Raw genomic sequence first — 22577 nt, forward strand, 5'->3', positions numbered from 1 at the left:
TTTTTTCAGTAAATATTTATATACTATTATACATATTTATTAGAATGTTTTAACAAGAGTTTGTTTTTTATATTTTCAGCTTTCATTTTAATTTATCTTAAGTGTTTGTATTAGTTTTTAATTCTATTTAGCCTTTATTTCGTTTCACTTTCTTTTGTAGTTTTTTAGTAATTTTAGCATTTATATTTTTTTGATTTTAAGTATATTGTCAATAAGTTTATTTTATGTTTATGTTTTTCATCTAATATTAATAATTTATTTTACTTCAGCTTTATTTCAGTGAAGGAAAATCGAAACACTGCTCCATTGTTGGCTTTTCTAAAGCATTTAGTTTATTGATTAAATACATTTGCAAGTCACATACTGTACAATTTGTTCATGTTTATACTAAATGTTTTACCAGTGACTTTTCGTGATAATCTCCTCGCTCCAGCTGGTGTATCATAGACTGATCAGAGGGTTTCTGTATCTGCAGGCTGTTTGCTGCGCTGGTAATGTGGGATGGCATGAATATGGGACTTTCATGAATTATTCTCCTCTCTGAAAGCGGCCCAGACTCCCTTCAGCAGGTGGGTGATGTTCCAACTGAACGCCACATCAGATCTCATCACATCGACGTGTGTGTTCAGCATGTTAGAGACACACAGCTTCTCCTCAGCAGGAAAAATGTTAAATATTTTTACAAATTATAATAGCTGTTTTCTATGTTAATATATAGTCAAATGTAATTTATTTCTGTGATGCGCAGCTGTATTTTCAGCATCATTACTCCAGTCTTCAGTGTCACATGATCTTCAGAAATCATTCTAATATGATGATTTGCTGCTCAAGAAACATTTCTGATTATTATCAACATTGAAAACAGTTGTGCTGCACAATATTTTTTGTGGAAACGGTCATGCATGTTATTTTTCAGGATTCACAGATGAACAGAAAGTTTAAAAGAACAGCATTTATTTGACAACATCAGGACGGCGACTCATACAGAAGGTACAGAGAGTTATAGAAAAATGTTAGGACAAAATGTTCTTAAAGGAATGTTTATAGCCTTAGTAATATTTGATATACGTTCTCATAATGTTGTGTCTAAAAAACGTTCTTAGAACAACATCCTTATGTTTTTCTAACCTTTAAATAAAAACACTAGAATCATGACGAAAAGTGGACATTTTAAAGTTTTTGGAATATTGAAACAATAAACATTCCAATAACAAAATACAGTTAGTAGAATGTTGCAAGAAACATTTTTGTAACTTTTAAAAATCGTTCTAATGACACAAAAAGGGACATTTTAACATTCTTAAAACATTAAAGGAACATTCAAATAACGTTATATTTTGTGTAAAAAAAAAAAAATAAAGTTCGTAGAAATGTTTTTGTAACCTTTAAATAACATTCTAATCACACAAAGAAAAAAACATTATAATCATGACAAGAAAACGTCAGTGTTTTCAGAAACATTTCAAAATGATGTTCCCACAAGTGTTTTTTTTTATCATAACCTAAATTTTGTTAATCCCCCCCCCTAGTTTTTCTCCAGGACTCGGACTGGTTTATATTTAATGCTGTTGACCGTAGTGCTCCATGAGGTCCGGCGTTCATATTCAACACACCATTATTTTCATTACCTGAAAGCATTAAGTAATGACCATTCATCAGAGCCGTTGTACATTTAATTAATGATCTGTAGGCCACAAAAGCGAGATGGAGTCACGCAGTCTTCCACAAACACTTTTATGTTGGACACAAAATTTTAGTATTGATTCAATAAATTTGATACATTTTGGTTTGCTAATTTTCTTTTACCTCCACTTTATACCACTCCGGGTGCTTATTGAATGTGCTTTTGTGTTCTCAGTGAAAAGTGGTGAAGCCTTCTGATTGGATAGCTGTCCTGTCAGTCATGGCCTTTGAAGGCTGTGATTGGTGTTCTTTAATCTTCAAATTCTTTTGGCAAATCAGCGCACAAAATGGCGCACCAAGTTTTCTGTGCATACCTTTAATCACGATGATACAATGTTTTGGCTGGTTGCCAGTGGTGTTGCTATGTGAGGTGGTTTTTAATGTGTTTGAGTGTTGAGTGTTAAGTTAGCAGGTTGAGAATGTGTTTTGTGAGTCATGTGTGTTTGAATGCGAGGAGGTGCTGCGGTTGGATGATGGACAGAAGCAGATCTTTCCTGACAGCTGCGAGTGTTTCGAGTGTTTCGTGGATTTTCTCTCAGGTGTCTGGTCCACTTCGGTTCACCAGGATCGACAGGCTTCTGTGGTGTAAAGTCAATCCTAATTACACATCCGGCCGCTGAGGTTTGGATCAAATGTCCGACTCGGGTTTGTTGGCTATCATTCAGGTCTCACAGCATGTGTTGTGTGTGTATATATATATATTATATATATATATATATATATATATATATATATATATATTATATATATATATATATATATATATACACACATACACATATTTGACATATATATGTATATATATTTGACTGCAGGATGCCCTTTATCACAATAAAAATATTGCACATTTCTATATCGTTATCCGTTTTAAAAATCATTTTTAATCATTAATTACTAAATAAAAGTGATTAATAATTGTATTTATTATTTTATGAATTAGTAATGTACTATTTTAATTTACTAATTAAATAAAATTAATTTTTTATTTGTTTTTTAATTTGTTTTTATTTTAGTTTTAATGGGTTGTTGTGTATACATGTTATATATTTTATTAATTGAATTTATTAATTTGACAAATATTAGACTGCAGGATGCCTTTATTGACAAATCACAATCAAATATTCCAAATTTTAAAATAACAATCAGTTATATTCTTTAATTAACAAATAAAATAATTTAACCATTTTATGAATTAATTGTTTTAAAAGTTAATTTATTAATTAAATTATTTAATTTTAATTTATATTTTAATTAATGCTATTTTACTCAACAAGGGCCATTTTCTGCTTGTTGTGTGTATGTTATTTAATTTTTAATTTAAACTATTTATTTTACAAATATTAGACTGCAGGATGCCCTTACTTACCAATCACAATGATTTTCCAATCACTCCAAATTTTCAAATAATAACAATCAGTTTTATTCCTTAATTTTATTACATAAAATAATTTCATCATTCAGAGTATTCAAAATGTACATATAAATTACAAGTTTCCATGTAATAATCAGTTTCATTTTTTAATTAATAAATACAAATAATTTTATAATTTTATGAATTAATTGTTTTAAATGTATTATTATATTTATATTGCATTTTTATTTTAATTATTGTTATTTTACTGTTATTTATTTCCAAGGTCAGTTTTTCTACTTGTTGTGTGTATGTTATATAATATTTTATTTAATTTGTTTTACAAATATTTGACTGCAGCATGCCCTTATTGACTAATCGCAATAAAATACTCAACATTTCCATACACTTACAAAAACAATAAGTAAAATGCATTTAATTTTACTTTTGCAAGTTTTTGCATGTTTTTTTTTTAGTAAAATTTAAATATGGAATTAAGTAAAATCTACTTAACGAAGTTATGTAAAATTAGCAAAGGAAATAAATAAATTTAACGTGGCCATTAGAGTTTGATGGGTAATTTTCCACTTCATTATTTTAAGTTTACTCTGCAATAATACATTTCACCTCATTCAGTCATGGTTTATAAACTTTTCTTGGCCAAATATTTTTTTATCCTAAAAAACCATACATCAATGGAAAGCTTATTTAGTCAGCTCTCAGATGATGTATAGATCTCAATTTCGAAAAATTGACCCTTAAGACTGGTTTTGTGCTCCAGGGTCACATATAGTTATTACCCTTAATATTGGTTCACAATACACAACAATCAGTGGATAGAGTTTGAGTATAAATGCATCATTTTGAGTAGAAAATAAACGCAAGATGTCACAAAATTATAAATTCAAGCTTAAATCGAGTACTAATATGGAATTTACTCTTTTTTTTAATAATTGCCTGAACTAAATCATCTAAAGTAGAAATTAAATTTATATAATTTTTATATAATTGTAGAAATTCCAAATTTCAATATAATAATCAGTTTTATTCCTAAATTAATAAATACAAATTAATACTAATTTTATCAGTATTTTTTTGATTGATTTATTAATAATATATATATATTTTTTTCATTATTTTAATTAATTATATTGGACTCGCCAAGGGCTGTTTGTATACATGTTGTGTACATAAGACTTTTTTCTTCTTCCTTTTTAATGGACGTTTCTTCAGTTCTTTCATTATTAAACTGGAAGATTCCCTTCCCCCTATATGATCCCAAACACATCTTGCAGGCAGCGGTCAGTGAAATGTGTTGTACTCGCACAGGAACAGACCTGATGTGCTGCTAGAAATAATTCAATCAGGAGGAGGACACTCGGGGGAGATTGGGGGATTTTTTACGTATCAATATTTCATCGGCATTCCAGCGTAGTCTGTGTGGTGGTTTCTAAAATGCTTTTCGGCGGCTTCCTCTGAGGTTTGCGCTCAAGGTTGCAGGTATTCAGCGTCTGGATCTGCATCATGAGTCTGTTTCATAAACACTCACTGGCCTTCAGATGGAGGAGGAGGTTTTGTACAGACCTTTAATGCATGTGTGGAACAGAAACGGTGTCCTTCAGAACATTAAACATACTGTTAGATGGAGGAACGATAAAGTATAAAAACCGCTGAAAACCACAAACCAGACGTTACACATGAAAATCATAACATCTTTTCCATTATACATGCATTTCATTCACTAGTAATATCTGAGACGTATTAGATATGATTTGTAAACTTTTGCATTTGACTTCAGATTTACAGTGATTTAAAACAATCTTTGAAGTGAATCTGAAGGGTGTTGATGATTATTGTAATCAACAGAAGTTCAGCGTTTGTTACAGCAGAACAGTATGACAGTCAGAGGCATTAAGACGATTCATTAAACGTATAGAAATGCATTATGGGGGAATCAGAGACCTGTCAGGTCATATTTCAACCTAAAATCCAAATAAAAATATATAAAATTCCAAACATGAAAAAATTCAAAAATGAAACTATTAATTTAAATGAATCCAGTTTTTGAATCATTATGCTTTTTTTTTTAAATTGTGACTAATTTTCATGACATTTTCCCACCAATATTCTTGTCGATTTCATTAAAAAATAATAATAATAAATTAGTAAATAAATAAATAAATAATCCTAATTATAATTAATGTTAAATTAAATTTTTTTGTGTTGATTTTTTTTAAAATTATTTTTGTACAGTAAAACAACTGTATTAGAGTAATAATCTACTGAGAGATTAATTACAAAACTCAGTTAAAACATCTGAATATGTTACAGCAGTTAGATTTTGATGGGGAATGTGCTGATGCTGAATAAAATTAAAATAAATAAATCTAAATATATTTTATATGTGCAAAATATTTTATTTTATTTTATTTATTTATTTATTTATTTTATTTTATTTTATTTTATTTTATTTTATTTTATTTTATTTTATTTTATTTTATTTTATTTTTAGATTGAATCTTATGTTTAAATTCATGTATTTTGTTTGTACCTACTTAACCATATTTAATTAATCAACTTGTGTGAGGAAAAATAAATTATAAAATGTATTATTTTTAAAAATATTTTTAACAATAATAATAATAATAATAATAATAATAATAATAATAATAATAATAATAATAATGTTTAATTAAAGTATCAATATTATCTAAATTTTTGTCTGAAAATTGCTTGGGAGAAACTTTATTCAAGGGAGGATTGATTGATTGATTGATTGATTGATTGATTGATTGATTGATTTGTCTCTCTGTCTGTCTATCTATCGATTGATATTATTGGTTGAAGTGTGACCTGCCTGAATGTTTTCATGAGACTGAGTCTTATGTGTTGTTTAAATTAATTTAAAGAAAAATGTAATTACACAATATTGCCTCATGTTATTAAAGCTGTTTGTCTGCAAACGGCTCGACAGAAATAATAATGCAAAAATGAGTCCATAAGAATACAGAGTCATAAAATGAATGTGAAGCTGTTCAGATCAGGATTAGAAAATGTGACGTGCATCTGTGGGATGTTGAAGTAAAAACCACTGGTGACCTTTGACCTGCTGTTGACCTTAACCTAGACGTCTGTGGCATTTGCAAATGCAAATTGATTAGTTTCAAACATCGCTACTTTGTATCAGAGCAAATATCACAGCTACAAATCACTGATCACTTATGCAGAGTGAGTCATTTTGTCGTTTAAAATTCAGTTTTGTCAAGAGAAGAGCGAGAGGGGACATAAGTGTGCTGCGGCCTGGGCTTAGAATTCATTTTTATTAAATGCGTTAAGACGTTACGAACTGAAGACAGAAGCCAGTTATCTGGAGTTTTGCATATGAATATTTCATGCGCTGATATTAGGATTGCCGCTCACGCCGGAGTCAAACGAGTCTCTTAGAGACGAGGATCTTCCCGGGCGGCGGCTGAAGGCAGGAGATGCTCTTTGAGCCGTGGCTGTATTGACTGATGAGTCTGGCAGCAGACCAGCGGATTGTAATTGAGAAATCCCCTCCTGCTCGTGCCAGTTCTGATCCAGATTTATGGAGCCTATTTATAACAAACTGGAAACATCACTGTGCTGCCAACATCACAATCTCTGAACGAAAGCAACAGGCCAGACAGACCTGCGACAGCCGGCTGCTGATTTATATGAAAATGTACAATTTGATTTGTCTAATTTCATTTGAGAGAGGAAAGGGACAGGTGGGTTCTGTCACTCCGGCGGCGTCTCGCTGATGAATGCGCTTCGGTAATTAATCATTCATTTGCTTTCAGGCCTGCTGCATTTTTGGGAAGGCATTTTTCTTGTGTCACTGAGATTTTTATTGTTTATTGTCATTTTTATGTTTTACTTTTTATTTTTACTTTAGTTTTAGTAATTTTGTTGTGCGATTTTGCATTTTATTAGGGTTGTGTGTGTGTGTGTGTGTGTGTGTGTGTGTGTGTGTGTGTGTGTGTGTGTGTGTGTGTGTGTGTGTGTGTGTGTGTGTGTGTGTGTGTGAATATGTCTATGCAGTTTAATTTTTATTTCAGTTTTAGTTTTAGTTATTTTATTACATCAAGTTAAACTAAATGAAAATGAGAAATAGCTGAAATAAAATAAGTTTTAATAAGTTTTTAAGTTTATCTTATAGACTTTATTGATATTTTTAATTAGTTTTCATTTTTATATTTTGTTTTTATTTTAATTTTCGTTTATTTGTTTTTAATATTTTGAATTAATTTTCTTTTTTTCATATTTTTTATTTTAAGTTTTTTTGTGAGTTTTTGTCAATTTTTTTAATTTTTTTTTTTTTTACATTTTTTTTGTAAATATGTCTGTGTAGTTTTTAATTTTGATTTCAGTTTTTGTTTTGGTTAAATGCTGCTTAAACAGCTAGCTAAAATTTAATTTTGATTTATGTTTATAAAATATATATATATATATATATATATATATATATATATTCCTTTTTGAATTTTTGTTAAAGTTTTAGTAATTTTTGGTGAGTTTTTGTAATTTTTAGGTTTTTTGTTTAAGTTTTATTATTTCAGTACATCAAGTCGAAATAAATGAAAATGAAAAAGTAGCTGAAATAAAATAAGTAAAAATTTTAAATACTTTATTTCATTTAACCTTAATTTTATTTCAAATAATTTCTTTCTTTCTTTCTTTCTTTCTTTCTTTCTTTCTTTCTTTCTTTCTTTCTTCCATTTGATACTTTCTTTCTTTCTTTCTTTCTTTCTTTCTTTCTTTCTTTCTTTCTTTCTTATTAAAATTCTAACAGGCTAACTATAATAAACTAAAATAAACCTAGTGGCGATTTTAAACAGCAGTGAGTTTTGAGATGGAAACATTGAAAATTAATATGCTCCTGTTGTCATTTTAAGGAAGTATTTCTATACAAGGGAAGTCTGCTCTGGCTGAGCTCAGACACTTCAGATTCATTAACTATAACTTTCGAAGTTCATAAAGAGCTAAAGTTTGTCGCTGCTCAGTGAAGCTCATGTTCATATTTCTCTTTTTCACTCTCTAAACATGATGGATCGGTTTTATTCCTCTTATTTGCAGGAGTGTACTATTTCAATAACATGTTGCATCAGCATCTTGTGTTCCAGTGTGTTGATGTGAAAAAATTATTTGAAGTTGTAATGGAAAAAAGATTTACAGTTAACTGAGTAATTATTCAGCCTGTTTAATGTCCCTGTAAGGCTGTTTTCCAGTGGATGAGCTGCACATTATAACACACACACACACACACACACACACACACACACACACACTGAAACACACTGAACACACACACACACACACACACACACACACACACACACACACACACACTTAACTAACAGATCATCTTTGTGGTCAGAGCTTTTCTTTCCACCTCCGTGGTGAAGCATGAAATCTAGTGAGTAACTTAAAGAGACAGTTCATTCGTTAATGAATGTGATACATTCATATTTGGTTGGTATAGTAACATTATATCAGTAAATGAAATTATGGTATTTAACTGTAAATTTAAGCTAAAACCGTAAAACCTAAAATATTTCAACTGTATTTTTTATGGTAAAATTCTGGCAACCACAGCTGCCGTTTTTTTACCGTAAATTTTACTTTTTTTTTTTTTTACAGTGATATGGTTTGTTATGATAGGACAGTATTTGGCCGAGATACAACTATTTGAAAATCTGGAATCTGAGGGTGCAAAAAAAAAATCTAAATATTGAGAAATTCATCTTTAAAGTTGTTCAAATTAAGTTCTTAGCAATGCATATTACTAATCAAAAATTAAGTTTTTATGTATTTACAGTAGGAAATTTACAAAATATCTTCATGGTACATGATCTTAATATCCTTATGATTTTCGGCATAAAAGAAAAATCTATAATTTTGACCCATACAAATGTATTTTTGGCAATTGCTACAAGGTATCTCAGTGCAATTTAAGACTAGAGCAATTTAAGGTCCATGGTCACATATAACTGTTAGAAAATGTCAGTGAAAGTTGGTTAAATTTTAGTGCATCAGTAGTTTTATGTGCACTGATGAATCAATAACAATAAGACCAACTAAATTTCAGTTCCTGTTGAGTTCAAACGACCATTGCAGCTGGACGAGTCTTTATTTCATTAGTGATTCCCTTTAGCTTTTATGCAACTGGTAAACAAAGGGACTAGTTGCTGACGGGATGATGGGATGCGAGTGGATGTTGTTTTCTCATCTGTCCCAGAGGAGAGTCTCAGAATGTGGGTCACAGCGGCTCCCCAAAACCAAAGTGCTCGTCTATTATTCTCTCGTTTTTTAATCTCTTTCCTCAGTTCTGAGTTTTGAGTTTTCCTCAGGACCCTGAAAGCAGAAAAGAGTTCAGCTGAAGCTTTTGTGATGCTGTTGCATAATTAAGACGCATTAATAATGAGTGGAAAACAAGCCTCTGCCTTTAGTGCTCATCAAATTTACAAATGCCAAAAAATGCACTGTAATTTTTATATATGTGAGAATTAAAGCAGCAAGAGACATAATTTGAGCTGAACATTCATTTAGCAAAACATTTGAAGGAATGTTATTTAATAAAGATCTGTTTGTTTTCATTTATTTTTAATGAAAACAATTTATTTATTTTTATACCTTTTTATATTTGGTATGTTTATTTATTTCTGCATGTATACATTTATGTATAAATTAATTTATTTATCACATTTTATTTCTTGTAACTTTCCTTTTTATGTATGCATGTATTTATTCACAATTCATTTCTAATATATATACATATAATATATATATATATATATATATATATATATATAAATATATATATATTTACAAGTGTTTTACATACATATATACAGTATTTATTTATTTATTTTAATATTTTTATATTGGGTAAAAATTAGTTTATTTATTTATGTATTTATTTATTTATTTATTTACCAACATTTTATTTTTAGATTTAGTTTATTTTTTATTTAGTAATATGTTTATTTATTTACTTATTTACTTGTATTTCATTCATTCATTCATTCATTCATTCATTCAACTTTTTATTTCTGACATTTATTACATTTGGTAAAATTAAGTTTTTTAATCAGTTAATTAATTTTAATATCTTTTTGGATTTTATCCAAGATTTTAACCAGAAAATTTTTTGTCAAAGCAACTTACAAAAACAATTTAAACTAAATTAGTAATCAGTGTGGTTGCTATTTTGGTTTAGTTGTTTTTTTGAATTTATTAATTTATTAATTTTTTTTAGTAATCAAAACATTCAGCTCTAATTTTTCTTGTTTTACTAAATAAAGATTCAGGTGTTTTACTAATTGATTTGCAATCGCTGCACGCTGAAGCTTAATGCTCAGTGTTAGTTTGTTCATTTGATGCGTTAACAATCAGCACTAACTGAAGCAAAGTTTAATAAAAGCGACACTAGCAATAGTTATATCGGTCAAGCTTCAGTTAATGATCTGTGACACTGGCGTCCAAAGTGGTTTTATATCACTGTATTAATACTGCGGGTCGCCCGTGGCACGGATCTATACTAGACCTGGTTTCAGAGAAAAACCTTCATCAGCAAAATGCAAAAATCAAACTCAGAAGAGCTGCTTTATTACAAGTCAAGGACTCGCAGTTCACCTCTGGATTCCCGCAGTTGTTTTAAAGCAGGAATATCAGCATGAGTCGCATGTCCCTGTGTTTGCACATCTCCTCAATAATCGATATAGTCGTACAGTATATGACATCTGTGCCGCCTACTCAGTTTAATCTTGAGCCTGTAAGCTAATATCCAGAGCGTCCTAGCAATGTCCTTAATAACAGACATACTTGTTAACAGACCAGAACACCTTAGCAACTGCATAGCAACAACAGGGCATCACGGTGATATCGCACAGGCAAACACTTAGAATATCTTTTCCTGACCGAAGAGCGTAATATTTTGGGTAATACAGTAATATTTATTTATTTATTTATTTATTTATTTATTTATTTATTTATCTATTTATTTCTAATAACATTTTATTTTATATTTGGAAATATTTGTTTTTATGTTTATTTATTTACTTATTCATTTAATCGTATTTATTTACGAATTAACCTTTTTATTTAATATTTATTTTTAAAATGTTTATTCATTCATTCACATTTTATTTCTAATAACACTTTATTTTTATATTTGGTAATATTCTTATGTTTGTTTATTAACCCGTTTGTCTGTTTGTTTATTTATTTTGATATTATTTACCTGTTTAAATTATTTTAATTTATTTTTATATTTGATAATATTTATTTTTATACATTTAAATATTGATTGATTGATTGATTGTAAAAAAGTTTATATGTTTAACTATTTATTTATAATTATTCTTTTTTTTTTAATAATAATTTTTTTTTTGTGTTTTTAGATATTTTTTTTTTTATATATTTATTTATTTACTTACTATATATATATATATATTCACATTTTATTTAATTTTATTTATTTTATTTTATTTTATTTTTAACACTATTTTTATATTCAGTAACATTTATTAATTGACATATTTACTTTAATGTTTAATACTGTGAAGCTGCTTTAAACAGTCTCTGTTGTAAAAAGTGCTATAAAAATAAAGGTGACTTGACTATATGTTTATTGATTCATTTATTTATTCAACACATTTTTGATAACTGTTTTACATTTGGTCAGTTTTATTTTTATTTATCTTTTTTTTTTATTGACAGTTTGGTTTAGTTGTATTTTTTTTTTTTAAAGTCTTAATTAAATTTAGTAATCAGAAATATTGTTCCAGTTGTAATTTCACTAAATAAACTCTGCAGCTGCTCTGTGAACATGTTCAGCTAAATGGCATTGAATTCTGTGTTTGTGTGACATGAAACAATGCATCTATCTGAACTTGTCTCTGATCGATCCCGCGCTTCTCTGCTCTGCTCTGTCCGTCTGTTCAGGGTATAATTAACCAAACAAAGCTTATTGATTCTGCTTGTAGCTGAAATGGTTTGTGAATCGTTTTGTTGGCTATAAATAAAAACTGAAAGCAAAGCATGCATCGGATGCTGGAAAGCCTCAGTTGTATATTTCAATGTCAGTTTTAGGAGGTTTGCTTAGGTTTAGGGCGGTATCTGTCTTTATACGGATCCTCACATATGTCATCTTAAGCTGTATTGATGCTGGATGTGCTTTTATATCGTCTGAAGGCGGGAGTGGATTTATTTAACACACTAAATCAGAAGATCGCCCGAGAGACGGTCATAAAACACAAGGTCCTGCGAGGAACAGCAGATTGTTTTGAGGCAGAAGCTCTAAATTAAAGCTGCTTTGACACTTTTTACAGGAACAGATTCAGTCTGTGCCTGAATTTGTTTGTTGTTTGTTTGTGTTGCTGTGTGTGTTTGAGGTCAATATACGTGGTTTGTTCAGTGACGCTGCATTCAGAGAGCATTCAGAAAGTCTCAGTGAAGGAGAAAAACAGCCTTGATCAGACAGACATTGTGTTATTTAATGTTCAATCTTAGTGAAACTTGATTTATTTACTGATTTATTTCATGTTCTTGCTTTAATGGTGAATGATTCATCAACTGCACTTATATAATATCTTTCCCTGATCAAAGAGGATAATATTCTACTTACGTGTGGAGATCAATAGTATTTATTTATTTATTTATTTATTTATTATTTGTTTGTAAAAAAGTTTAATTATTTATTTATTCATTTTTGTTTTATTACTAATAACTAATTATTTAATTTATTTTTTATCATGCCTATTCACCTATTTATTTACTTGTATTTATTAACAATTATTTATTTGACATTTATTTATATTTATTTATGAAGTTATTTTTAAGTAATATATTCATTAAAATGAATGGCTTTATATATATATATATATATATATATATATATATATATATAAATTTTGTATTTTATGTAAGTTTTTTTTATTATTTTTTTTTTCGTTTTTTTGTAGTAGTAGTATAGTTTTTTTGTTTTTTTTTTTGTTTTTTAATCAGGAAATGTTTCTTGAGCAGCAAATCATCATATCAGAATGATTTCTGAAGATCATGTGACACTGAAGACTGGAGTAATGATGCTGAAAATTAAGCTGCGCATCACAGAAATAAATTACATTTTAACCATATATTCACATAGAAAACAGCTTGTTTTAAATTGCAATATTTTTTTTAATTTTTTACTGTTTTTTTTGTATTTTTGATGCAGCCTTTTGAACAGTTGTACATATATGTATCTATTTATTTATTATTATTAGGCTGATGTTGTTGGTAAAAGCATCCCAATAGCAATTTAATACTGTTAATGTAATTTACAGCAATAATGACAAATATGGACAGATTTAATGGAGAAGTAATGGTGCAGCTGTTTTTTCCTAAAATCGATCTAAATTCGAATCAGTCCTCACGCTTCTCTCTTTGCAGACATTGAAACACAGCACATCGTCATCAATGTGAGCTTTGTTTCTGAACTCTCTCCAGCTGAAGGACGAGGAAGCGCTGTGTTCATTTAGAGGTTGTTTAGAGACCTGTGCTCAAATATAGAGGCTATAGGAAATCAATTGAAGGTTGAACACACACACACACACACGCACACACACACACACATGCACGCACACATACACACACCACACACTTAATGCATACCCATTAATAACAGACCTGATTGAGCACAACTGTTCAGGAAAACCTGCTCTCAATTTAATTAAACTCTAATTAAGATTATTATGTTCAACGCTGCAATTATTCTGATGGATCTGAAGAGTGTAATTCATACGTCAACACGTCTTGTGTGTCATGAAGAGAAACCTGTAATTGTCTATATTTGATTCATCCACAAAGAATCAAAGCACAGTCTCAGGAATACGTGTGCAGTAATATTTTTTTACATGCACGGGTTTATTGAGGTTTAATATTGTTTATAATATTGGGGTTTTAAAATGTGCATTTAGTATTTTGATCACACTTTATTTTAAGCACCAATTCTCGCTATTAACAAACTATTAACTATGACTTGTGTCTCAAAGTCCTAATGTGCTTCTTATCGATAGTTAGTAATAGTTGTTAAGATTCGGTAGGATTAAGTGCATATGTGTGAATATGTGCTTTAATAAACAGCCAATATGTTAATAATAGGCTTGCTAATAAACATATAATAATAAATAAATGTTGAAAGAAAACACTGTACAATAAAGTCTCACTTGTTAACATTAGTAATGCATTATTTAACATAAACAATGAGCATTACATTTTAAAGCATTTATTAATCTTTGTTAATGTTATTTGCTGTAGTAAAAATATAATTGTTCGTAATTTGTTCCAGTGTTATTTTAGAATAACTATTATAGAATATAAATACTAATCTAAGCTATACTATACTATAGTTCTTATTAATATTTTCGAAATAGCTTTGATTTTTATACTTTGTTTTCATTAGGGCTCAAGCCTGGAGGGCGAGAGCCCTATTGTTTTCCTTAGGATTATTTTTTATTATTATTATTAATATTATTATTATTATTATTTTTTTCCAACGTCTCGGGGGCTTTTGGGGCCCCTTAACATACTCGAAAACTCTTGAAAATTGGCACACACATTGGAACCTGCGGCCATTAGGGCCGGGCAGAGACTGATACATGGGCGTGGCACAGGGGCTCTACAGCGCCCCCTGGAATATGGAGGGCCATATATCATACATACTTGCACGTAGACGTATGAAACTCTGTACACATATAGATCTCATCAATCCAAACAACTTTCGCACTGCATGTCATAGGCTCCGCCCAACAGGAAGTTGGCTATTTAGGGTTTAGTATTCTTATTTTTTCGTCAAAGTTGTGGGGGCTTTTGGGGCCCTTAACATACTCAAAAAACTCTTGAAAATTTGCACACACCTTAGAATCTGTGGCCATTAGGAGGCCGCAGAGGCTGAGACCCGGGCGTGGCACAGGGGCTCTACGGCGCCCCCTGGAACACAGTCAGAAATGTTGATGTATAGTTCAAACATACTTGCACGTATTCATATGAAACTCAGTACATATATAGATCGCATTGTGCCGAACAACTTTCGTATTGCATGTCATAGGCTCCACCCAACAGGAAGTCAGCTATTTAGAGCTATGTAAAAAGCGGATGCTCTGGAATTTGATATACTTGTCATAGGTTTTTTACCCGATTGCCACCAAACTTGGTCAACATGATCTCAAGACATTGGGGATGCAAAATTGCCAGGGGATTTTTGATATCTCGAACGGGGTCTCGTGGCGAGGCGTTGAAATTATGGCGAGAAATGAGAAACAGGAAGTGTCTAATAACATCCACATACATTTCCTGATTTTAATTAAACTTCATCAATTTGTTTGTTGTATAATGGCGATCGCATATATGTGACTATTAGGAGTCAAAGTTATAGCGCCACCAACTGGCAGCAGGAAGTGTGTCATTTTCAAAATGCTTTGAATTCAGCATCTTATTTTTACTCAATTTGCTTCAAACTTTAATCAGAATAATGACAAAACATGGCCCATGTAAAACTGTGGAGGGGATATTGATATCTAATATAGTGTTGCCATGGCAACATATCAAACTGGAATATTTTTCTGTATAATATATTCTGATTTTGAGGCAGATAACATGCTTAGAATTTCATGAAACTCAGGAACACATATCAGTATTAATGATAGCTAGACACTGGCAGAAGGTCATAAAAGGGCGTGGAGGAGGCACTCTATAGCGCCACCTTTTGTCAAAAGTGGGGGGCTTATTTTTAGCTACAGACACCAAACTCGGTACATATATTGTTCTTATTAAGACGGGACAACTTTCTAATTTACAGTCATTAGCTACGACCAACAGGAAGTCGGCTATTTTTGATTTGAATATGGATTTTTGGCTCTGTGTGAGGAGTGTATGTGTGCTGAGACTTTCATTGTCTGAGAGAGAAATTGCGCCTCTACAGGAGCAATTCCCGGGACTGAGAGGGAGGAGTCTCGCTTAGTTTTCACTTTTAAATCGGTTAAAAATACAAATAAATAAATACATTTAATTAACACTGGCAAGCTAAACCAACATATCTTATTATTAGCGGGTCAGGGCTCATTAATAATTGATGTATGGCCAGAGAACAGAGAGATAGACGAGACATAAATCGCCGCTCCGAACAGCGCGTGCTGTCTAAACGAGCTCACAACAAACGAGTTTATTCTTGTTTAAGACCTTTTAAAAATAAAATATTACGGCGATTGCACACAATCCGCCAATTAGAACACACCAAGAGCTAAATTCAGATGTTTGTGAGCTGTTGTTTGTTTGAATTATTTGTTTGATCGTGTCTTGTCTGACAGCGCGAGGCTTCTGAACACTTGAAGGGAAAAAAGTGTACATACAGATACTGCATTTTTTTTTATTAAAAAGCGACGAATTAACACAAAACAATTAGAAGAACATATTATAGAGATGAAAAATGAGTGTTTATGAGTGCTTGTGAGATTTTCTTTGTCTAAGGGCTGAACATCACATCGATTGCTCTGCGCTCCAGAACACGGTGATGGTTTTTTCGGCGAGAACGGACAAATAAATACACGTTTCATTCACACTGACAAGCTGAACCAACATATGTTATTATTACCGGCTCAGATCTCATTAATAATTGATGTCTGGCCGGAGATCAGTGAGAAGGACCAGAGAGAAATCACCTGCATCAGCGCCTGCAGTCTGACCACGAGCTCACAATAAAAGCATTTTTATAGTTTTAAGAGCTTTTTAAAACATAATATTACCGCGAATGCACACAATCCACCTCATTAGAACACAACAAGAGCTGAATTCAGGTGTTTTTTGAGCTGTTTTAAATTGTGAAAAGAAATACTATTTGACAGCGCTAGACCGTCTAAGGGCAGAATAACATCTATCTCTCGAGCTTCAGAGGACGCTGATTCTGGCTTTTCGTCGCAAGAACGAACAAATCGCGTACAATATTATTTCAAAATACATAATAGCTTGGCGAATTTAAACGAAAACAGCCACGTGAAAGTTGAGAAATAAATCTGAAGTGGACCATGATACTGGATTTGAATATTAAAGTGACTGCATTTACCAGCTGCTTTCTGTCTTCAATTTTAATCTATAAAAAAACAGAAAATCATTCGTCTTGGCTGTTTTTTTTTTTTTTTTTTTTTTGTATGTGTGTATGTATTCATGTATTTATTATTATTATTATTATTATTATTATTATTATTATTTTGCTCTAACAATAAATTAATCTATATTTAACTAAATCGATGACGTTATTTTACATTTGATTTGTCCATTTCTGCATCCAAACACCTATGAACTTAAACATGCACTATAAACTATTGTTAGCAATTTCTTTATCGTCCACTTTAACTGGTGTACACACTTTTTTTCATAATAAATTTGTTTTTTAGATTATAGACAGTTACAGTGGTCTGTAATAAATATTAACAGGTTTTGTTCAAGCTGCTTAAAATGTTTGAATTAGGCTAAGATTTTTAAATGTAAATCCTAAAAAAAAAAAATAATAAAAATAAATAAAACAATCAAAACAAAAAAAAAAAAAATTAGCAACTCACATAGTAATCATTCAACACTGCTTAAAAATGTAAACTGAAAATTAAACTCATGATTAAGCATTAAATAAGATACAGAATCAGGAAATTAGATTTTAATGTGGGTATATTATCAGTAAACTAATCATTAAATATTTATAATCATTCAAAAAATATTGGCCCCTTTCATAATGTTGTTCAAAAATGAAGGCCACAATGCTAATGTTGTCCACTCGATGGCGCCACAGGATAGCAAATACTTCAAGATCTGTTCAAAGACTTGAAAATGTTTCATTTATGTGCATAAATAAAAAATGCATAAACATTCATTCTTTTATCATAAACTTTAATAAAGCCCAATATAGTAATTATGCAAAAGCTATCATCTCCTAAAAACCATTACTTTGTTATTTTAATTGTATTGACAACATATTTCTCAAGTTATCACACATTACTGAAAAAGTGTAGAATTTGTTATTTTATTTGTTTTGTATTTTTATTTTTTGAGTTTTATAGTATTAATGTAAGGACTCATAATTTACTTGAAAAGAGACACGTTCATTGTGTAACTGCATCATCTACAAAAACCAATGTGCTTGGACCCCTAATAATCACCTTGACTTAAACTACATTGTTTCAGTTACCTTCTGTGTCTTAGGCCACAACGCTTCAGTGACAGGAATGTGAAATAGCAAACAGGGGAAAAAATAAAAGGCATGACTTTATTTGCATCCCAGCTACTCTATTACAGATGTTCCACAGCCAAGACTTTTATTAGAATAGAAAATAGCAAGGGTTCGAATAAATAGTTTATTAATCATTTAATTTTACTTTCTTAATGAATATTGTTCTGTAAATGTGATTTCAAAGTCTTGATGCTTCGGATTAACCTGTTAATTGCCGTATCCCTTAAAACCTGAGTGCCAGAGGGTTACTGTAAATGCATGTGCCCGCTGGGCACAGTTTACCTGATGCCACCGGGGTGGCGTTTGCGCTGATGGCTTGAGCCCGCCATCGCTGCTTGCAGCTATATTTTAAATTGTAGTTACATATTTAGTAATTTTCTTATGTGCTTTTGAAATTTATTTATTTACTTATTTCAGTTAGTTTTACTTTTATTATTTAAGACAGTGCACTAACTAATGTAAATTAATAACGTTTTTGGATTTTAAACTCACATTTTGAAAGTAACATTGATGAATATTAATAAATGCAGTGGAAGTATTTTGTTCAGAAAATTCAATGCTATCATTATTCAACCTTATGACATTTCTTCTGAAATTTAGGCCACTGAAATACATGTATAAATATAATAAATATTGAAATATGCAGCGGTTCTGCCTGTTCCTGACTCAAAACTATCATATGTGGTGTTTAAAAGAACTCATAAAACTGCAGATTTGAGTTCTTATGTCCTCCAGTATGAAAGAAGACGTCTCAGATCTGTCATATGTGGGCGTTGGTACAAAATTTATGTACAAAATTAGATATTAACACCATCTCATGTCCATTTATTTGTGGACTGTAGACGCTGTGGCAACATCAAATCACTATGGCAACATCCTCCGACTTCTGCAACTGTATGTTCTCATTATCAGAGAGATGACCTGACCGTACGCTCATTTACATAAACCGCCGAAAATCTGACGGAGGATCAAGACGAAATACACTTGCTAAGATTTCTTAAAACAAGCACTCAGATTTATACGATGCAAGACAGCAGGCATCATGAAATTAGTTTGAAGAACACATTTTGAGCAGTTTTGATGAAAAACATTTTATTTTTTTTGTGGAGCTGATTTATTTATTTATTTATTTTTTGTTTAAAATAGCAATAATGAAAGTGTTAGTATTTTTTTAGTTGATTCGTACATATTTTGCACTATTTTCCCCCCATTGCACACAGAAAAATAAACAATGTTTTGTCAACACACGTCCAGATTTTAACATGCCAATAAAGCATTTTATAGAAGCCACAAAAAAGGTGAAATATAAACTTAGAATTGTGAATATAAATTTATAAACTCAAAATTGTGACGCAAACTCAGAACTGCGAGATATAAACTCAAAATTCAATATAAATTCAAAATATAAACTCAAAATTGCGAGATATAAACTCTAAATTAAACATAAACTCAAAATTGCGATATATAAACTCTAAATTAAATATAAACTCAAAATTGTGAGATATAAACTCTAAATTAAACAAACTCAAAATTGCGAGATATAAACTCTAAATTAAAAATAAACTCAAAATTTCGAGATATAAACTCTAAATTAAAAATAAACTCAAAATTTCGAGATATAAACTCTAAATTAAAAATAAACTCAAAATTTCGAGATATAAACTCAAAATTCAATATAAATTCAAAATATAAACTCAAAATTGCGAGATATAAACTCTAAATTAAATATAAACTCAAAATTGTGAGATATAAACTCTAAAAATTAAACAAACTCAAAATTGCGAGATATAAACTCTAAATTAAAAATAAACTCAAAATTTCGAGATATAAACTCAAAATTCAATATAAATTCAAAATATAAACTCAAAATTGCGAGATATAAACTCTAAATTAAATATAAACTCAAAATTGTGAGATATAAACTCTAAATTAAATATAAACTCATAATTGCGAGATATAAACTCTAAATTAAAAATAAACTCAAAATTGCGATGTATAAACTCTAAATTAAACATAAACTCAAAATTGCGAGATATAAACTCTAAATTAAACAAACTCAAAATTGCGAGATATAAACTCTAAATTAAAAATAAACTCAAAATTTCGAGATATAAACTCTAAATTAAACATAAACTCAAAATTGCGATGTATAAACTCTAAATTAAAAATAAACTCAATTGAGATATATAAACTCTAAATTAAACATAAACTCAATTGCGAGATATAAACTCTAAATTAACCCATAAACTCAAAATTGCGAGATATAAACTCTAAATTAAAAATAAACTCAAAATTGCGAGATATAAACTCTAAATTAAAAATAAACTCAAAATTGCGAGATATAAACTCTAAATTAAACATAAACTCAAAATTGCGAGATATAAACTCTAAATTAAACATAAACTCAAAATTGCGAGATATAAACTCTAAATTAAAAATAAACTCAAAATTTCGAGATATAAACTCTAAATTAAACATAAACTCAAAATTGCGATATATAAACTCTAAATTAAACATAAACTCTGAATTGTGGGGTATAGAATTTAAAACTCACAACTCACTCACAACTCAATATAAACTCTAAATTAAAAATAAACTCAAAAATTTCGAGATATAAACTCTAAATTAAAAAATAAACTCCAAAATTTCGAGATATAAACTCTAAATTAAAAATAAACTCAAAATTTCGAGATATAAACTCAAAATTCAATATAAATTCAAAATATAAACTCAAAATTGCGAGATATAAACTCTAAATTAAATATAAACTCAAAATTGTGAGATATAAACTCTAAATTAAACAAACTCAAAATTGCGAGATATAAAACTCTAAATTAAAAATAAACTCAAAATTTCGAGATATAAACTCAAAATTCAATATAAATTCAAAATATAAACTCAAAATTGCGAGATATAAACTCTAAATTAAAAATAAACTCAAAATTGCGATGTATAAACTCTAAATTAAACATAAACTCACAAAATTGTGAGATATAAACTCTAAATTAAACAAACTCAAAATTGCGAGATATAAACTCTAAATTAAAAATAAACTCAAAATTTCGAGATATAAACTCTAAATTAAAACATAAACTCAAAATTGCGATGTATAAACTCTAAATTAAAAATAAACTCAATTGAGATATATAAACTCTAAATTAAACATAAACTCAATTGCGAGATATAAACTCTAAATTAAAAATAAAAATAAACTCAAAATTGCGAGATATAAACTCTAAATTAAAAATAAACTCAAAATTGCGATAAACTCTAAATTAAAATAAACTCAAAATTGCGAGATATAAACTCTAAATTAAACATAAACTCAAAATTGCGAGATATAAACTCTAAATTAAAACATAAACTCAAAATTGCGAGATATAAACTCTAAATTAAATATAAACTCAAAATTGCGAGATATAAACTCTAAATTAAACATAAACTCAAAATTGCGATGTATAAACTCTAAATTAAAAATAAACTCAATTGAGATATATAAACTCTAAATTAAACATAAACTCAATTGCGAGATATAAACTCTAAATTAAACATAAACTCAAAATTGCGAGATATAAACTCTAAATTAAAAATAAACTCAAAATTGCGAGATATAAACTCTAAATTAAAAATAAACTCAAAATTGCGAGATATAAACTCTAAATTAAAAATAAACTCAATTGAGATATATAAACTCTAAATTAAACATAAACTCAAAATTGCGAGATATAAACTCTAAATTAAATATAAACTCAAAATTGCGAAATATAAACTCAAAATTGCGAGATATAAACTCTAAATTAAACATAAACTCAAAATTGCGAGATATAAACTCTAAATTAAATATAAACTCAAAATTGCGAGATATAAACTCTAAATTAAATATAAACTCAAAATTGCGAGATATAAACTCTAAATTAAATATAAACTCAAAATTGCGAGATATAAACTCTAAACATAAACTCAAAATTGCGATGTATAAACTCTAGATTAAAAATAAACTCAATTGAGATATATAAACTCTAAATTAAATATAAACTCAAAATTGCGAGATATAAACTCTAAATTAAAAATAAACTCAATTGAGATATATAAACTCTAAATTAAACATAAACTCAAAATTGCGAGATATAAACTCTAAATTAAACATAAACTCAATTGAGATATATAAACTCTAAATTAAATATAAACTCAAAATTGCGAGATATAAACTCTAAATTAAAAATAAACTCAATTGAGATATATAAACTCTAAATTAAACATAAACTC

General features: G+C 29.3%; 1 pseudogene; it reads left to right on the forward strand.

The window, feature by feature from the left end:
• LOC109050129 overlaps positions 1 to 22577 on the forward strand; it is a 165175-nt pseudogene that overhangs the window by 11018 nt on the left and 131580 nt on the right.

Source organism: Cyprinus carpio, chromosome A18 (genome assembly GCF_018340385.1).
Source record: "Cyprinus carpio isolate SPL01 chromosome A18, ASM1834038v1, whole genome shotgun sequence".
Taxonomy (NCBI): domain Eukaryota; kingdom Metazoa; phylum Chordata; class Actinopteri; order Cypriniformes; family Cyprinidae; genus Cyprinus; species Cyprinus carpio.